Here is a 19,889-nt window from a genome sequence, read left to right on the forward strand (position 1 = left end):
AATGTTGAGTTGAGATGGATGTTTTAGCCAGAAATGCCTTTTGGGTTATGCCTTCCTCAGCATCAACAGAGGCTTGTAGTGGTCCAAATGACTGCCTTTTATATGAAGCTCCTAATCATGGGAGTCCTGTTGATCTACTACATACATTTTGTAAGTTATTTTACATGGTATTCCGCCTTTTGCTGGATAAAGACATTCTGGTTTAAATATGGTATCTTTATAGGTTTGATTCAAAGTTATTTCTACAGGCCACATACAAAAATATCTCAAGACTTCTATAGCCATGGCAGTCCAATACAGCTGTTTTGGGTCTATAATTTTGCAGACACCCCAGAATGTCTGCAATAACTATAATAAATAAAAAAGCCTCTTTTACACCCCTTCCTGAACTGGAGAACTTGTCCATGTCCACCTGATTTACCAGTCATGCCACACTGCAGCACAATCATTGAAAAGAAGAAAACTATCTGTATGAAGCTGCATCTAATTTCTAGAGAACTTATGTTAAATTAGCATATGGCAGCGATCATGCAAAACGCGCCTTGATATGTTTTGCTGTGGTATGCATCAAGACACGTTGTGAATGATCACTGCCAGATGCTGATTTGTATTAAGCTCTCTGGAACTTGGACTTGGCTGTGTACAGATAGTTTTTTTGTCTTTCAATGGGGTAAGGTTAGATTTAAATTTCTGTGTCATTTTTCATTGCAGTCTGTGTTCCTTTTAAAAAGATTTCCATGTGGTCACCAGAAAAGCAAGTGATTACCCTACGTTTAAATTCTTTTCCACATTTTTTTGCCGTTATAATTTCAGACATTTTGTGTTTGTTAATCAATTATGCTGGGAAATAATTACTTGTGTTATATTTTTGTAGCTGTGCAAGTATTCCTATTGTACCTAACTTTTACCACTGAAGCGCAGATTATGCACATTTATTTAAATTGTTTGCAAATCATCTTTGGTGTTTTAGTCCACTGCCAACCACCATTTTTAAAAAAATTCACCCTTCTTGAGCATCCCTTAATGATACAAAACTTGTGACGACACAATAACACTAGTTTATGCATGGCTTTCTAGGGACATGGCCAGTAGAAGCAAATATTGTATATTATGTCCAAAAGGTGTTCTTCTGAAGATGACAACCACAATAATGTGCTACGTGCTTTGACTTTATATCATTAGGAGTTAGGAAATTGTCATGGCCAAATTGCACATTACAATCATAATAACTGAAAGGGGAATATCTGAACAGAATAAGAGACTATTTGATGTTTACACTGCATACATCAACCACACAACAAAAACTGTGTGCGTGAAGGCTTATTTTTTATATAGTTTTTAATGCTGTCTGTACCCCTGTGCTGGGGAGAATAACCCCTTTATTTTTCCTGGTGACCTTTGTCAAAGAGAGAAAGGGGTAGATTTTGGCATCTACAGCCCTGCGACTATCTGGGATGTGTGATGTATAGGCCAGAAGTTTGGGGTGAAGAAAAGTTATACAATCCTCACCTTGGGAAGGAAAATACTCTAAAAACAATTGTCCCTATATAAACTAAGCTGTGGTGTCATAGTACACATGTGGTGGATCTGAAAATACATGGTTGTCAAAAAATCTTTTGTATGAAGATGTTTGCACATCTGACTACCATCTGATATCTGTAGTTATCTATAGAGAAAGGGAGAAAGACTACAACACTTTGTCATTTATTCCCTTTAAAGAATCATTGATAGCATCAGCGCTTTTAATTCAGGCCATGTAAAAGAATGAAAATGGAAAGATCTTCAGCAGAACATATAAATCATGTTGGGACAAGATTTAAATGTAATTCCTTCCACACTCCCAGTCTGAGAAATCAATTATACTGAAAAAATTAAATTAATTTAGGATATTTTTAATAAATGTGTTGAATCTAAAAGACCCTGCTATTACAAGTAGTCATTTTTGATGTCACAACAAATGGTTTATTATTTCAAATATTCCATTGCTTATGTAGAAGGATTGGTAGAAAATAGTTGATCCATTCACAATCCCCTTTTAGATTAATTGACACTGAGGGGCACAAATGTTCACAAGCCATATCAATGCAAATAGCAAGTTTAGGAGACATTGCTAAATTGCTGGTACAAATGTGCTGCAGAGGTGTCTGTACATAAATGATCCTATATTTTCCCAATTAGTAACTGAAATAGATGCCTCAGTATGGGCAAATTGTACCTGGTGTTCAACTACCCTTTTCTATCAAAGGTGGCTTTAATATCACATGATTAGTTGCATGCACATTGTATCAGAAATCATGTTTGTCTCTTTTTTTAACTTTGTTTCACAGTACCTCAGGTCCAATAATATTAGTTAATGCCTGTAGATGGATTACACAGCAGACAGACTTTCAGTAATTGAATCAGAAGTTAAGTGAAGTTGCTCATGCGATAAAGTTGCCTATTATACTCTGAGATTACATCCCCTGTTAAGTGATTACATACTTTCTGAATAAGGCAACTGTATGTCCTCAGGTGCTCATGAAATGACCATTGTTTTTTATCATCTAAAATATTCCAGCTGACACGCTTTTCCTGCTGCCCATGTGAGAGCATCTCCTCTTCAAGACTTAAGTTTGTGCCTGTGGCTAGCAGCAGCGGGGTTTGACTATAGTATCCTGATTTATTTTCCACCTGGGTTTTTAGTTTCTTTGGAATAATAGGATTACCTATATTTTTCTATTAAAATATACTACAAACAAAATTTTGTTGGATAAATCACTATAATTGGACCCTTCGGCATATTAATTTGGGGAGTGATATATATCTGAGAACACACTTTTTGTGAGTGGATTCTTTTGGAGTGGGTCCTTGTCCCTGCCGCCCTCCTTGTTCGTTATCCCACCATACTGTGTGAAAGAGATGAATAGACTAATATGAACATCCTATAAGTATATCTCCTTACTCGTCCTGAAGAAGCGGACACCGTTTCCACGAAACGCGTTGACAGTTGGAACATCATATTTGGTGTCCATGCAGGAGATACTGATCAGTGTGGTGTATTGCTTTTATGTAGTTATTAATTATTGTTATTTTATTTTTCAATAAAAGTTTTTATGTATTTTATACTATAAGTTTGAATAGAATTGGCCTTAAAAGTGCCAATTTTGGATTCTCAATTTTTGCTATGGCTTTAACTGGAGATGTTGCCTTGAAGATAAGTTATATAGAGGTACTCGAATAACACTCTTTTCACTTTGTAATACATTATTAATATGAATACATTTTGTTACCTTCTCTGTTCATGTAAAGTTTGGTGCTCTGTACACTGCATTGTGTGATTGGTTGGCTCACAGATTTTCTAAGTATTTTTTCTCTTATAACAGCACTGGGATGATTCCATATCAGGAAGCAGGTGGAATGTGGGTGTGTTTTTATCTAAAAAATAAAAGATAAGAGTCTAGAGTTTGTTTGCATGTGCATAACTGACTTGGATTGGTTTTGCTATATTGTAATATTATGTACAGCGTTGCATAATATGTTGGCACTATAAAAATCCTGTTTATTATTGTTAATAATATTAATAATAATAACAATGTTATATTAAAATATGAATATTATTATACAGTATTTTTTATAATGTCAACATATTATGTAGCGCTTTACAAAGTCCAAAGTCATGTCACTAACTGTCCCTCAAAGGGGGTCACAATGTACTATACTATCTCCCTAGATAGTCTAAGGTCAATTTTGGGGGGAAGCCAATTAACCTAACTGCATGTTTTTGGGATATGGAAGGAAACCCACGCAGACACAGGGTGCAGATAGAATCCTGGCTTTGATTTGAACCTGGGACCTAGTGCTGCAAAGGCCAGAACGCTAACCTCAGCCATCATGCTGCCAACAATTCAGTTGTTTTGGGAGCACAACTTAGAAAGGTTATTTTTCTGAGAGAGAAAAAGCTAAGGGCAGGGATAAAACTAAACTCTTCTGAGTACAGTTGCTCCCCTACCTTTATATACATATGCATGTTCATAGGATGAGAATATTGGTTTAGGAATGTTGTGGATCAAATCATTAATAGAACCTTGTAAATTCTATGAGGAGAAAGCAACAAGAGATCAGAGGATGAAATCATAATTTCTATTAGTAAAATCACTATCCACTCTTGTTGCAGAAAGTAAAGTAATGTAAAGTGTATTTCAAAGCAAATTTTTTAAAAGTCTAAAACTTTTTTACACCCTTTTTCACATTTTTTTTAAGACCCTTCAAGTGGAGAAATATGGCTGCTGAACTACTAGAAGTACTCTCATCTCCTGTTATAGATTGACAACACACAGTACTTTTGTGGACAAAGTGTTGTTAGCCCTGTCTAGGTATCTGTTGCCATATTGGGAACATCTGTTCAATTCGTCAGGAAGATCACGACAGCCTATGTAGCTGGATCTGAGCTTAGATATCTGTGCATGTGTGTGGTTGTACATGCATACTCATTGCTCACAGTGGCACCAAACATATGTATGAACCCTGCCAGGCAATCGTTCTGAAAAATCTTTGATCCACTATCCTGTCTCTTGATTCCTGTTACCAAGTCAGAAAGTTCCAAAGCCTGTATACAATATTTTGGGCCTGCCCTGTTCCAGAACCTACCTGCTGACATGACACTGCGTTGTTTGTCCTTTGCTGACCTTAGCCTATTTTATAACATCATCCCATCAGTGATTCTCGTTTTATTGATCTGAATAATTTTACGACAGTGTTCCCAAAGCTTCTGTGATGCTAACATTACCCACTGACACAGTGCTACACTTCATCCCACCATCTCCATTCCCCACCAGGGGTGTTTGGACAGGAGAAGAATGAGAAACCACCCTCCAAATTTCAGGCTTCCTTTTCTTTCCCAGTATATAACTCTATATTATTAGATTTGCCATTTTTTGTTTTTAGAAGCCACATATTTTTTGTAGTTTTAAACAATGACATACTAATAAATGAAATATGAGCATTCTTGATTTGAGTTTATGGAACAGTACGAAGGGTTGGAAACCACTGATCTGAGGAATAAGTAAGGATGGCTGACAGGTACTTTACATGGGTTGCAGATGTGCACAAAGCATTCTGGCCAGCACATAAACCTAGAATTGTTGTTGGTACTGATGGAACTTATGAAAACAAAAAAAAAATAATCAATGAAGTAAAGAAAAATTGATATATTCAAACATAGTAAAAATGAACAAAATGAAAAGAATGAGTAACCTCGCATCTGTGTGCATGAATGGAAATGTTAAAGTTATTGTAAGTGATTACTTATAATAGGGACAGAATATGGCAAAGCAAAGTAATATCATATACAATTAAAATATACCGGTATATATTTTAATAATTTCCAATATATACAGTGTTTTAAAAGTTAAGTGCATATTTCTGGTTGTATGATAGAGTCTACAGTGATAAAACAAGGCTGAAAACGTGACCTGAGAATGCACCTTTATTTAAAAAAAAAACAAAAAACTCCCAAACCTGTAATTCATGCTTTCCATATTTCTGACACCTGTAAAGGGAAAAACATTTCAATGATTCTCCTATTATAGTGACATGTGTAAATATATCTGATTTCACAGCCAGGACACATACACACGAAATACTGAACATAAACAGCCCTGTAAGAGTTAAATTAACTGTGAGTTTCACTTGTAGAAATGAATAGTTCCAAACAGCCTGGAGGTTAATTGAAACCATAAACCACTGTCACTTAGAGGTGTTATAAAGTGCAGTGACAATGAACAGTTAGCTGTTTTTGAAAGTATGATGTAAGTAGTTTGGTGATGAAAGACTTGTTGATAGAAGCTGAAAGCTGATACCATGGGAACATTTGCAGGTATGAGGTCATCCTCCATCTGCAGGTAGACAGTCAGGAGTCTATTATTGGACCATTTATTATTAACCTTTTGATGCCAACGGAGTTCACATTATTTACATCAAAGTGGAAGGAATTATTGGCCAATCATTATTGTAAACATGATTTTTTTTATTTTATTGGAAGATTACATAGGGTACTGGTGGATTGGGTGCTATACTTTTCATAATTTAGGTTACAAATATTAAACTGGTAGTTTAATTTGACTCATATTACTTATTGTGTTGCGATTTGCAGAACTTCATTGCAAAAACATACATGGATGAACTATATATGTACCCATCCATGTTATACAAATCCATGTTTTTTAAAACACACTTCTGATTTTCAGCTGTTGACTAATGTGAGTGCACAGTTGGGGTTACCATTAACAATCGAGTTCTGCCCAAGGATTAGGTCCCCTTGTTGCATGCAGGTGAGCATCCGGCAAATTAAGGCTACTCATTAATGTGAACATTTTTTTAGCACTCATTTTTATACAACAAAAATGTTCACCTTTTTCTAATGTGCTGGACTGAGCTATTTATGGCTATTTATATGTTAACAAATTGTATAACATGTATTAGGCAGCAAAATTGGTGCAGATAACAAATGGGCGTCTGTGCCGCCGCCTAACCATTCATCCAATATAACTATTCAGGAGGTTCATGACAGGGGTCAAAACTGCCTGCAAAGTGCCACCTATTTTATTCCATATAAAAGTACCCATTTCTAGTAGTCTACAGAAAATATAGTCTAGAGAATAAAAAGCTTTTTTTTTTTTTTTTTTTTTTGGAACCTGATGCAAAAGGAAAGAATGATACCAGTATAATATCTGCAACAACTGGTTAATTATATCAAATCTGGTATTCATTTCAAAATTGAAAATGGGAATTCCCCCCAATAAAAGAACTGTAACAGTATAAAACTTTGGCTTCTTAGGAAATTCTTCAAACTATTCAGCCAGTAATGCTAATGTATTTAAGCGGATTCCTATAGAAACAAGTGTGACTAAATTGGATATTGTGGTAATTCAAGGTTCGAGCTAATATTCGCATATACAAGATCAAAAAACACTCCTCCTAACTAGGGTGCCAAAGGTGTTTCATTTAACCAATCTGTGAAGTATAATGCAAGTAAATGATTAGAATTCCACATTTCTTGGCCTCCTGAGGCCATGTTTACAATACTTAGAATTATTCTTTTATCAGAAGTGATGAGGTTAACACTACTTGCGTGTCTGACATTGTGCCCTCTCTGCCAACCCCAAACTTTTAATAAATTTAACAGTTAACATAGCCCCAGCAAGCATGGCATGGATAGAGAGCACTTGACTTGGCCGGAAAGATTAAGTAGATGTCAGAGGAATAGGAGGTTTTATTTCTCCTGTAGGATGTAGAAAACTTCTTTCATAGTCTGACTCATATTTCCCAGAGTAAAAGACGTCACTGTCTGACAGGGAGGCAAATTGTGTCCTGCTTAATGCATCTGTCTCCCTCCAGCAATGAGCTGACCCTTGCGTTAAAAAGTGACTTTTATTTTCTTCAAGCTACTTTCAGGGTTCTTGCTTGGTAAAAAAAATAAGGACCATTCACATTAGACTGTGCTTTTGAAAAGTCTTTATACCCTTTGAAACCAAATTTGTTCCAGTTTCTTTCCAAGTTCCATGTTGTGGAGTCTTTTGTATGTGTATTAGGTGGCATTCAAAGTGGATCTACTGGTACGTATAAAAAAAAAAAAAAAAAAAATCTGTTAGTCCAGTTACTATACTGTATAGTAATGTATGCATTAAAAATATTCTATGTATCGGTAACTGTTCTAGTGTAACTGCCAGATATTTATGTATAAATATATATATATAATATTTTCTCACCATCCCCTGCTCAGAAGATGTCATACTTAGGTTGATAGCCATTGTAAGCCAATTAGACATTGTACAGTGCTAACCATCTATCATGTTTTTGGCATTGGAAGGTTGAATGTAGAATATTGCAATGAGTAAAGCTATATACACATACTAGATGATTGTCATTCAAGATAAACGACTGTGATTGTCTAGATATCTTGCATGTGTACAGTGGCCCCCTGACTTCATTCATCAATATGCCATGAACAGGGACTACTGTTGTGATTTCCAATAGGGTGCCACTTGCTTGTCCTCCCACCTCCCTCTCCAAGAAACAGAACTGTGCGTACATTCCCAGTGTTGGAAATCCGACATCTATTTATTGTCTGTACAGGGCTTTAGGTTGCCAATTGCTTGGTATTTCAATTGCTTGCTTGGTTAAAAGTGGACTGATATTTAAAGAAAAGGTCTGTTTTTTTCCAGGAAGGGTTTCAAACCTGCAAAGGGTATAAGGAATCTTTGAGAGAACAAGGAAAACATCAGCAGTGGCTTAATGTTATTTCACAGACCAATATGCAGAAAAGAAACACAGGAACCTGCAACAATGAATGGGGGTGTCTATAGCTTATCTAGACGAAGATGTGGCAGAGGTGTGTGCTTCACTATGTTAGATGAAACAATTACAAATATGTTAACATTAATTATACCCAATGTAGTATTTTACTATAGTCATTGTTGTAACTTGTATCTCCTGTTGTTGTATGATATAATTTTGATAGATTTTTACATGGTTGTACCTAAGTTCTGTAATGGCTGGGGGAAGGTGTGAGGTAGAACCACGTTTTGTGCTTAAAGCAAGTGATAAAAAATATACTTTTCTGCTGTGGTTCCATAGATAAAATAGAAAGCCAGTGAGTTACTTGAACAACCAGACTCTGCCTTTAACTGAAATGTGTCTTTTGAATACTGTAGATTGTTTCTGTAAGAAGATGTTGCCACCACTACAGTGATGGTTAAACTTTGTTCTGAATAAGGCTCAGAGCTTGTCAAGGAATTATTTTCTGTATAACTATTAGCAAACAGGTTTTCAATGTGGCTGTTTGCACAGGGAGAGGTAAGAGTTCACACTGTTGGGCTCTTGTGTTTCACAAACAGGAGACGTGATGCCTGATTTACAACTCATATTTAGTCTTCTTTTTTTTTTTTTCCTGAGGCGTATGTCAAGTCTATGGAGTGGCAGGTCGTGCTGACAGATTAAGCCTTAAGCTTTGTCAGAAATGCACGTACAGTGTGAGAAATAAGAAGTGTGGAGGCACACGTCTGATAACATTCTGGAATAAAGACTACAAGCCTCTTGTACATTTGTCTACTTTATATGCAAACAGACGTGTCATGGTACATGGCACGCGTTTCCCTTACCTGTATGTACAGAAGTTCACCTTTTCACAAAGCACCTCTTTACTTGTATAGCAGCAGTCTCCTGTATCAGGGTGTAACCTACTGTAGTCTTAAGGTTTGACTTTCCTGTTTTCTTAAGATAAGATGGTGAGGTCTGACTGTCCAAACTGTAAATAGGTGGCTACACCTTCATTCACAGATTACAGTAAAACTGCACAGAAACACCACTTCAAAACTTTAAGGGTTTTGGCAAGACCTTGGAAAATGGTTTTATAGGTATAGACATTTCTTAATAGAGCTGAAATTTAGAAACCAAAACTGGATGAAAAGTTTAACTAGTACAGTTCTAGTGATCAACAAATTATCTCCTGCTGAACACCTAATTGTGTGAACAATCCCAACATTGCCAATGTTTCCCTCTGATAGTGGTATCATGAGATGGTATAGTGCTGTAATTTTACCAACAGACCAGCCAAATGTCATCCTAACCTGAATTTAGAGCAGGTGGTAGACCTGTGTTTTATTCAAGCCAGCGGTGTTTATAATAGTCTAGTGCCAGATTTTCTCCCTATTGTGGTAGCCAAGGGGCCAAATTCCATTTGGGGAAGGGGAATACCCTTAAAGATAAGGGGGTTCCTGTGAAACCAGTGGCCTAAACACTATATTTGGTATAATTATTGATGGGCTATCATTTTAACTACTGTACTAAATATGATGTTGATATCAAAGAAAACCCAACAAAAACCTTTGGAGAATTCTATCTCTCCTTGTTTGAGATTCCCCTGAATTATCAGCTATGTAGAAGGCTGTGTTCAGCTATTCTATTATAAAAGTAAGAACAATAGATGTTTTGGATAGGGTACCTTTTTAGTGAGGAAACCCATATCCAAGCATGCTTAGCAATGAAGTACATGCATTGCTATACTGGCAAAAGCCCTTATACTTTACTTTTTTTTTAATAAAGACAAACACCATAAAAGTAAGATGAGTACAAATACCACGTGTGCTGGCCTCATATTGTACTATTTTTACAATGATATTAAATACTTTGAATGTAGAAAACAAAAAGTGGAAATATTGCTGAAACCTGCCCCTAGCAATACACTACCCCGAATATTACTGTATATTTTTATATTTTCTGAACATGTATGAATGTTAGAGAAATGATTATCGCTTATGTTTAGACTTTCCAAAATTATATATATATATATATATATATATATACTGGATGTTCTAGTTGTTTTTTGGTCTGAAAAAACAGTTATACTTATATATATTCATTTTATTTTAGATTATATCAAAATATTCTATAATAAAAAGGCATCTTCTTTGCTAACTGACACGCTATTCCTTGCTACATTTTGTATGTCCCTTGGATTATACTGTATAAATATGCACTTGAGACAATCATAGATGCCATGGCAGCGTAAAGGTTAAATTCTTAGCCGTGGCCATGACTTTAAGGAAATCCCATGTTATTCCTCCAAGAGCCTACCTCTTTTCATTTCCAATATAAGGGTAGATTGAGAGGGTGGTGGGGTACACAAAGAGAGAAACATGGGGTCTTGTTTCATTAAGAAAAGAAAATCCTTTCTGTGCTTTTCACGCTACAGTTCTTTGATTATTACTTTCAAGGTATCGAGAAGAAAAAAAAAAATAAAAAGTTGGCGTCTTCTATCCTGCCTAATACGCTACATTCACACAGATAATCTGTCGAGTGAGTGAACAAACTATCTATTCTTGTCTGTGCTATTTTCCCATGTCAGAAACAGACTGTGCTGAAAAATGTAGGTTTCTTCTTTCATCTTCCCTTTCACGGACTCCCTGAACAAACTGCCTTTATTTCCCCTTTTCACTGCAGAGATCTTGACTGAGGAAAGAGAATGGGCATTTTTTATATGTTTAGGCTCTGCCAGTGACATGGAACTGTAGAAGCTCTTAATTACCCAGGAAGTGACAATGTCAAGGGGCTTTCTCTGCTGCCTTACTGTTCCCCTTCACAATTTCCCATCATTGTCAACACTTCAGACTTCCCGCTGTAGTTACAATGTGGTTGTTCTCCTCTGTTGCTGTTTATGTTTACTTTTCATTAAAAGAATAAAAGAAATCAGGCAATTACCCTGCTTAATAAAGTGGAAAAAGAAATGTGTTCCATCAGTCCCACAGAATTGCTGATTTATGGGACATGGAAATTAGTTATAGTTATTAGGATTATTCGGCTAGGTGGGCAACATGAAAATAAACAGTTAAAAAGGTAGTATAGCTATTTACCCATTAGCTTTACTTTTACAGTATTTTCACTTTCATACACAGAAATCTGAAATCCTAAAATCAAGGCACTTTAGCAAACATACATACAAACATACTAACTAAAATGGTATCAGAAGGTATAAAAAGCAATGACACCATTACTACACGTGCTGGTTAAACAAGCACACAGACATGGAATCTATACAATTCCACCTGGGCCCATGGTTAGATGGGATCAATCTTTCCCTAATTGCTTGTCACAAGATGATCTGTGGGATTCACAATTAAATCTTCACAGGTCTTGGATAAATCTGAGCTCAAGACTGAATACACAACATCACTATTATTTACTGAGGTTAAATTTGACTTCTAGCCCAAATAATAAATATATAAACAGATTAAATTCTGGTCTTTGGTCTGTCTACAAATGTTTCACCCAACATTACCCCAACACGTATATATATTTCATACATGACAGGGGAATAAAGAGAAGAAAGCAGCACCACGTGACCATGGAACACTGGAAGGGGCAGAGAAGAGTGGGAGCTGAGCAGGCAGGGAAGAGGGAAACGTATAGTGAATGCTGATCAAGTATCGGGGATCAGTTTGCTCTATGGGGAGCTGGGAAAAGGAAGCAACAGAAGACTGAAGAAGGTATTTTATGTATTTATTCAGTTTAAAATAAGTAATATAGTTAAATAAAATAAATGTAAAAATCACCCAAAAAATTAAGGGACCAACACCCTGCCCTCACACACATACATCAACATAAATAGCCACAGGAAACACTACATAAGGACAAAGGCCCTGATTTATGAAAGCTCTCCAAGGCTGGGGATAATACACTTTCATAAGTGAAGCTGGGCGATCCACCAAACCTGGAATGGATCTGGTCCAGGATTCAAAACATTTGCTAGCAAATAGCAGCCTGGAGAGCTTTCATAAATCAGGGCCAAAGTGTAGGTAATAACTCTAGGTCTATTAGTATAACTCTAAACTGATGATTTGGGTTTTAAAATGGTGCCTTGTACAACTTTAAGTATTAAGTAATTTTGTGGCTTAAAATATTTGGTATCCATTTAATTGACACACAAAAAAAAGAAATGTGAATTATATTGTGTATGACACAATGGGCCTGCTTTAATAAAGCTTTCCAAGACCAGAGAGGATACACTTTCATCAGTAAACCTGGGTGATCCAGCACACCTGGAATGGATCTGGTTACTGGTATGGAAAGCAGATGGAGGATTTCCACAAGGGAATGTTTGATTTTCTAATTTATAAATAGACCTCAATGACACTCTTTCTTCATAGATATAAAAGTTCATACTGAGGATCCTCAATCATAAATAATATACTTCTATACTACACGTGTTTCGAGCATAAAATCATAATTTTTCATACATTACAGCAGCTGCCGCCAACAGGTGTTCCGCGAGAAAATGTTGGTGGTCCACAGAAAAAAATGCATTTTTTATGTTTTATTAATAAAACAAAAATAATATTCTAATAAATTCTTATATTCTGAATGACAATTTTCACCTTTTTATTGCATAAAATTCATGAACTGTACATCTCCAATCCTATTGTGTGTAAATTCCCCCACCTACTAGATTGTAAGCTCTTCGGGGCAGGGTCCTCTCCTCCTGTATCACTGTCTGTATTAGTCTGTTATTTGTACAGCGCTGCGTAATATGTTGGCACTATATAAATCCTGTTTAATAATATTAATAATAGAGACAGAAAAACAAGGGAGGCACAACGTTACGTTCATGTAGTATTAAATTGTATGAGGAAACCGTTACCGAGCCGTACGCTTCAGTATTATTTTCAGCATTACAACAGTCACTGCTAATACCGATTCTCATCTGATTGTTTTATTTATTTCCCAGATGCTCTTTTAGGTAAGTATGACCTTAACTGTGTATTTTCTTTAACTATTATATTTAATGGCATCAAATAGTTTTACTTTGATAACTATTATTTCCTATTGGTCTTATATTCGAATGAAATAAACCCATGATGAGTGGAAAATATCAAATGAATATTTTGCAATTCTTACCAAGGATAATGCAACTAATGATAATAGTAACAATAGTAATACTTCACTTAACCGTGAGCTTATCAATGACTCAGAGCCTGCGCAGTCCTTGTCAGGCACCATTAGGAAGATCATTATTTTACAAATGTATTTATCTGTTTAAAAAAATTCATATTATTGGTGCGCAGGATTTAAAACTATGAATTTAGTGGTCTGTGAGGTCCGAAAGGTTGGCGACCGCTGCTTAACAGTACTGTTAAATTCTGCTCAGTAAGAAAAAAAAGAAAATATCTTTTTTCTGGCAACCTGTGTTTGGGTAAATTTTATTTTCAGAAAAACTATCCCAAGATTCCCAGACAGATGTACTGTAAAAGATGGCAATTTTGTTTGTAGATCACATGCTTTGATCCTAAAGATGTCACCAAATCTCTCCATGACCTTGGTGGAGTCAGTTCTTACCATTGTTCTTGGATTATGATTTTCTTTCTATTGTTCCATTGTTCTGTCTGTACTCTGGCATGAGCATTCAGTTTTTAAAATCAATTTTGACCTCACTGATTCTTTCAAAGGCTTGCAGGCATTCTTCTATCCCTATTTAATGTACAGCGCTGCATAATATGTTGGCGCTATATAAATCCTGTTTATTATTATTATTATTATTATTATTAATATTCCAGTGATATTGTGACTTTAGCTACTTCATCAAATCAGTATCAATAATATTTGTATGGCAGAGGTATCAGTGTACAATGACATTATTCTCAGCATTTTATACCCATCCAAGTAATCAGCTCTATTTCCCCATAGGGAATAAACATTTCTGGTAACAGACAACTTGAAAATAGAAAAATTCTGATTGGATCTTTAAAGATTGTATAGGCTGGTTTTCACATCTATCTGAATGGATCTGAAACTGTTGTAACTAGCAAGCAATTTTTTATGGGGTTTTTGATTGGAGGGCAGAATATTATACATGTGAGTTACATCAGGCCCACAATTATTGATCAGAAATTGTTCTGATCTGGTCAGTCAAGTACAAAAGTGTGAACAAATTTGGTAACATGTAAATACCTAATCACTAAAATCTTTCTTGTTAATAAAACTCCAAAAGCCCTTTATAATATTTTCACACCTGTAGCTGTTATTGAAATACTTGGTGATCCTGCCATGAGCATCCTTGTTCAGGCACATCCTAATAAATGGTCACAGTGCTCTCCCTGTCTCCAAACCCTGCTCTTGCATTGTCACAACGCCATATCTGCTTCTAAATGGGACTATATTCTTTGTTTAGCCATATAAAGACATGCCTCGTTGCCATTACCATGAGATGTTCTGCCTGAGAAATGTGGTGGAGCCATCAATTAGCTAAATATACGTGTGATGGATTCAAAAGGGGTGCAGGAATCCAGCAACACTGAGATGTAACAATGGATTTAATACTAATACAATTCAATTAAAAATGGTAATTGTTAATAATAAATAGTGCTTCAGGAAAACTAAAGTGCACATCTATTTTAGAGAATGCTTTGTTCTTCTATACTGCAATATCCTTACAATGTAATTTTGTAATAAATAAAAAAGTAAATAAATAAAAAAGTAATACAAACCAAAGAATGAAATGATTAGTTAATACAGTTAATATTTGATATATAAAAATGGAAGGGTTAAAGCGCTCTGTACATATTCTATATGCGGCAATATTCATCCTAGGCATATTTCACCCTAAAAGGCCTGTACACATGCCAGGTCCCGGAACCTGCTAACCAGCAGCTCCCAGCAGCCGCTCTGTGCTGAGTTGACTCTTGGCCAAGCTTGGCCTGAGTCTGCCGGCTGTGGAATGTGTGAGAGCCATGTGTCACATCTCCAGACTGTGGGAAAGTGTTGCTCCAGTGAACTCCCAGCAGCTGTCCTGCCCCAGTTTGGTCGTGCGTCCAGAGAAACAGGAGCTCAAGTTTACAGCACTTGGAACTACAACTTCCTTGACTGGTTTCCGCACATCTTCTTCCAGCCACCACATCTGGGAATGACAAAGAACATCTGAGCTCTTCTTCTTTGTGGGAGTTCACAGTCCCTCCAGTGTTGTGCTGGCCTCCCTGTTAGAGAAAGAGGTTAAGAGCTTTTGGAAAGAGCAAGTCACACCTAGCTAAATCAAAAATGTATTCTGGGAAAACCAGCGTTCATAGAAAAGTCATTTAAAAATTTCCCTATAAGCTGAATGAAGAATTTATTAATATGAAATGTGGTTTTGAAAATTTCTTTTATGTAAAAGATTTCTTCAGTACTAACAAATATCCTTTTCTGGCAGCTGGTCCTTAGGGATGTCTGCAATCCTGAACATGGGAAAAATGTGCAGGCATAGCTGCGAGCAAATAGACTATTACTATTAATAGGGAGGCAAGAGACATGCATGGTCTACTGTAGGTGTAGAATGGTTCCCCTCACTGTGCCATGTGTAGTACAACTGGAACATTGAGAGGCCTTAGAGGTTTAGATGAGTTTATTCCCTGTGAGCAATAAAGGCTGCTATCTTTGACTTCTCTGAAAATGCTAATTTCCTGGCTGTCATGCTGATCTTCTGGCTGCTGTACATTTTGATCCATTGCCTGGAAAAAGCATGCTGATTAGAAGTTTAGACTTAATTTTATGCATGATTGTTTATGACAGGAATCAGTATTACATCCAGCAAGTTAGCATTTCAAGAAGAAGATCAGGAATAGGAGCCTCAATATTTTTACCTAATAAAGGTTTTCTTGAAAATATTTGGTTCTGTCAAACAATCACCATGTGTATCTCAATAAATAGAACAATTAAGGGTATTTAAAGTGCAGCTATGTATTAGAAGGTAAACATCAAACATATACAATTTTATATTTTACATTGGTTTATATATTGACTCACCTAATCACTCCCACTGAGCAAGGTAAAGTGGGGGATCAAACAACTAGACAATGAATCCCTTATCAACCACAAAAAAAATAATGTAAAGGAAATGTCGTGTCCTGACGCGTTTCACCTGTATTGGCTTCCTTGGGGGACTTGTAGACAGCGAAGTGCAACTGCGTATAGCGATAGTACATAGATAGATCATGTAAGTAAGAGTAGACTGGATCCATAAACATGTCATAATATAGTGCAAGTACATACTTAGTAATACAAGACAAAATACAAATATCAGACAAAGCTATTATGTCAAAATCAATAATACACAAATATTTGTAAAATGTGTAAAACATATGGTAGCGTCTTAGAAGATTATTAATGAAATTACACATAATAAATGTAAAAATGTATCTTAGTTCACAAATTTCTGATATTATCTGATATTCATTTCATTGCCTAAATATTTATTATGAGGATGGTACATATATTCCAAAAATGGTGAAACATTGTTATTCTTAGTGTTGGAAAGTGTAGCAAACTACTTACAGTAAAGCTGCGTACACACTTCCAATTTTTATCGTTCAAAATGAACGACGAACGATCGACGAACGATCGATTGGGCAAAAATCGTTCGTAAAAAAAGTAACCAACGACGCCGACGAATGAGGAAAGTCGTTGGAAATGAACGACCGGACCGGCGGATCGGATTGGACGACGATCGTTGACCATCGTCCGTGTGTACGATCGTTCATTGATCGTCCATGGTCTGAGCATGCGTGATGAACGAACGTTCGTTCACTTCCTGTCGTGCACGTCACTTCCTGTATCGCTCAAACGATCGCATCTATTGTGTGTACAATATCTACGAACGATTGTGTCGTTATCTGTATGTACAGGATCGGTGCTATACGATCGTTCGCAGATATCGTGCAGGATCGTTCGTCGTTCGTTTACCAACGATAATAATTGGAAGTGTGTACGTAGCTTTAGAAGCACGTGCAAAGGGTTCAAAAAGGGATGGATTCAGCAAGTAATTGGTAAGGTAACATCTGGTCAGATGCTAGGTATTGGGTACATACATTAATGTACAGTGTTAAGTAATATAAGAGGTCAAAATTATTGCAATGTAGCTATTGATTGGGGCTTAAAATTTTATATAGATTAGTTATTAAGGAAAATGTATATATATATTTATGTGGTAAATCATCATGTGTATGGTAAACCGTACTCATAGTCAAACATTACCATAAAGCTAAGGCTTGGGAACTGAGGCCATTTAGTTACATACAGTTTTTCCCCATTTCCAAAATGTGGTAGGTACACGCTGGTCCTTACAAGTAACACATGCAGCTAAGCCTTCACACATGAGGTCAGAACTTATAAGAGCCCAGAATACAATTTCTCACAAAAGGAAAGTAATTCTACCATTTGTTGTACACTGTATGTTAACTGGAGATGCCTGGAACTGTAAATTTCTGACCCGATCGAATCAAGTTGGTTTAAAAATTGGATTCAGTCCTGAGTTGGAATTGATATTTTTTAATGGGCTATACTGTACTTGTCAATCCAGCCATTGGATGGGGACAACCGTTATTTGTACCTGTCAGTGACAGGTATAGTAAGGCTTAGCCATTTTAACGCCTGTCTACCTGTTTTGCGGGGTTAGCGTCAAACAACACTCAACTACAGAGAGGTACTTCCAAATTCAGGGAGCATGGCCCACTTTTATTCACAAAACATCAACAGAAATAAGCAGTCTTCCAGGGTTTTTTCCCCCATGGGGGATCAAATCATTCACAGTATAACAGCAAAACACAAATTTTATCCTCCTGGCATTGTGGGTCCCACAAACCTCAACATTGGGAGACCTCCTGGACTGTCCTAGTACACCAGCCACACAGCCACCTGGCCTCTGGCTACAACTTGCCCAGTTTCAAAGGCAGGTGCACTTTTATTATCAATGGCCAGGTGCTCCAGAGCCATTACCAATTTCTGGCATAGCAATGGGATGGGGTGCCTGGCCCACCCATTCTACCACACTGTCAATTAAAAGTATAATATGTGGGAATTGAACCCAGATTTCTCAAATACAAAATACTGATCCAAGGTTGGAAGATTTCTGAATAATTCAGAATTGACTCGATCGAAACCTTCTGACCACCACTATCATGTTAATATTTGACTACAGGTTCAGGGCACATATATGGTTCTGGTATATCAGTGTTAATCAAAGTTTTGCTATGCCTAAGTACATTTTTCAGTATGCTCTTGAACCTACCAATATACATATTACAGCTTATTTCTGCTTAGGTTAGGCAATCATGTGGTTCCCTTGGATCTGGACAGAGATATTATCCTTGCAAACAATTTTAGTCTTATGTTTCTCAGCTAAGTCCACCTTTGTCATCACATTTATTTTTGTTTTGTGTTTCAGACTAGTAGAATGGAGACAAAGACCTTCACAGGTCAGATGAGCAGTCATTACCTCCCAGCCCTGTACAACATGGAGCTGCTTTGATCAAGTAAGTTGAACCACTTGAAGACCAAAGGGTGAGATGACTATGAATAAGTCATCAATCATGAAAAGTAGGCAGGAACCCTGGATCTATTCCTGACTTGGGATTTTCAGACATGCAAAAAATGTGCAATTCATTTAATTGCCTAAATATTTAGTCTCACAATTTATCAGTCCATTCCCGGGCTTCAGGGTGAAGGTTAGACGTCGGAAGCAGAAATTATTAACAGCCTGATTCCATTTGTAACATATTACTTACCAAACACTATTGATTCCTATAGCTGACAATAGGCATTAGATATCTTTGATGTGTGTAGATGAACACAATCAGGATGCCACACTAACTTTATTTCCTCTTGTTACATAGAAGCAACATGTATTCCCCAGTCCGAAGCAAACCAATACATATAGATATCCCAGGAACATGCATAGCTTTATGAAAAGCCAGTTCATTCACCCTGAGCATCACTTCACATAAAGAAACATAATCTGTAGAAAGAAAAATCCAACATAATGAGTAGATTTTTCCAGCAAAAGCTACAATGCCACTTCCATATCTGGGATACTTCTGGTGCTACTGTGCCTAGACTATGGGTAAAAAAGTATTCACATCTTAGTAACATGCAGTAAGGCTGGCCATACACAAGTTGTTTTCATGTTTGATCAAGTAGTGCATTTGACTGTGTCATCACATTGATCAAAAATCAATTCTTTATTTCTGAATTTGATCAGTTGGTTGGAAAATTCCAGTCCTGGACGTGGACAGCTCTGCACTAGGTATCAAAGCAAGTATTCAGCCACGGAATTTACATTATTAAACAAGTCTATCTTTTTTTTATATCTGTTTCTATCCTAGTTTTCATTTTAAGACTACCAAAACTGCATGTGTGATTGAAAAAATATGAATGGCATTTTGTGTAAGTGATTCTGTGCACCTCCATATTTAGATGACAACAACACAAAACAGGTCAGTATGTATAGGCATTAGTACCGCATATACACTTTTTCATGCATGGAATACTGATCATGATATAGGTCTAATTTACTAAATATATAATTGATAATTTTATCATTTTAGTTCAGTATA

The 19,889-nt window shown here is 36.4% G+C and overlaps 2 long non-coding RNA genes across 2 annotated transcripts in view; both read right to left on the minus strand.

Moving 5' to 3' along the window:
- Window positions 1–5,380: 5,380 nt before the first annotated feature.
- LOC140330043 (uncharacterized) overlaps window positions 5,381–19,889 on the minus strand; it is a 36,609-nt gene continuing 22,100 nt past the window's right edge. The window contains exon 3 of the long non-coding RNA XR_011920585.1: window positions 5,381–5,527. This is a non-coding gene — a long non-coding RNA (uncharacterized lncRNA). The remainder of the gene's footprint in view (window positions 5,528–19,889) is intronic.
- Window positions 14,823–19,889, minus strand: part of LOC140328537 (uncharacterized) — a 12,101-nt gene continuing 7,034 nt past the window's right edge. The window contains exon 2 of the long non-coding RNA XR_011920305.1: window positions 14,823–16,463. This is a non-coding gene — a long non-coding RNA (uncharacterized lncRNA). The remainder of the gene's footprint in view (window positions 16,464–19,889) is intronic.

This window comes from Pyxicephalus adspersus, chromosome 4 (genome assembly GCF_032062135.1).
Source record: "Pyxicephalus adspersus chromosome 4, UCB_Pads_2.0, whole genome shotgun sequence".
NCBI classification, from domain to species: domain Eukaryota; kingdom Metazoa; phylum Chordata; class Amphibia; order Anura; family Pyxicephalidae; genus Pyxicephalus; species Pyxicephalus adspersus.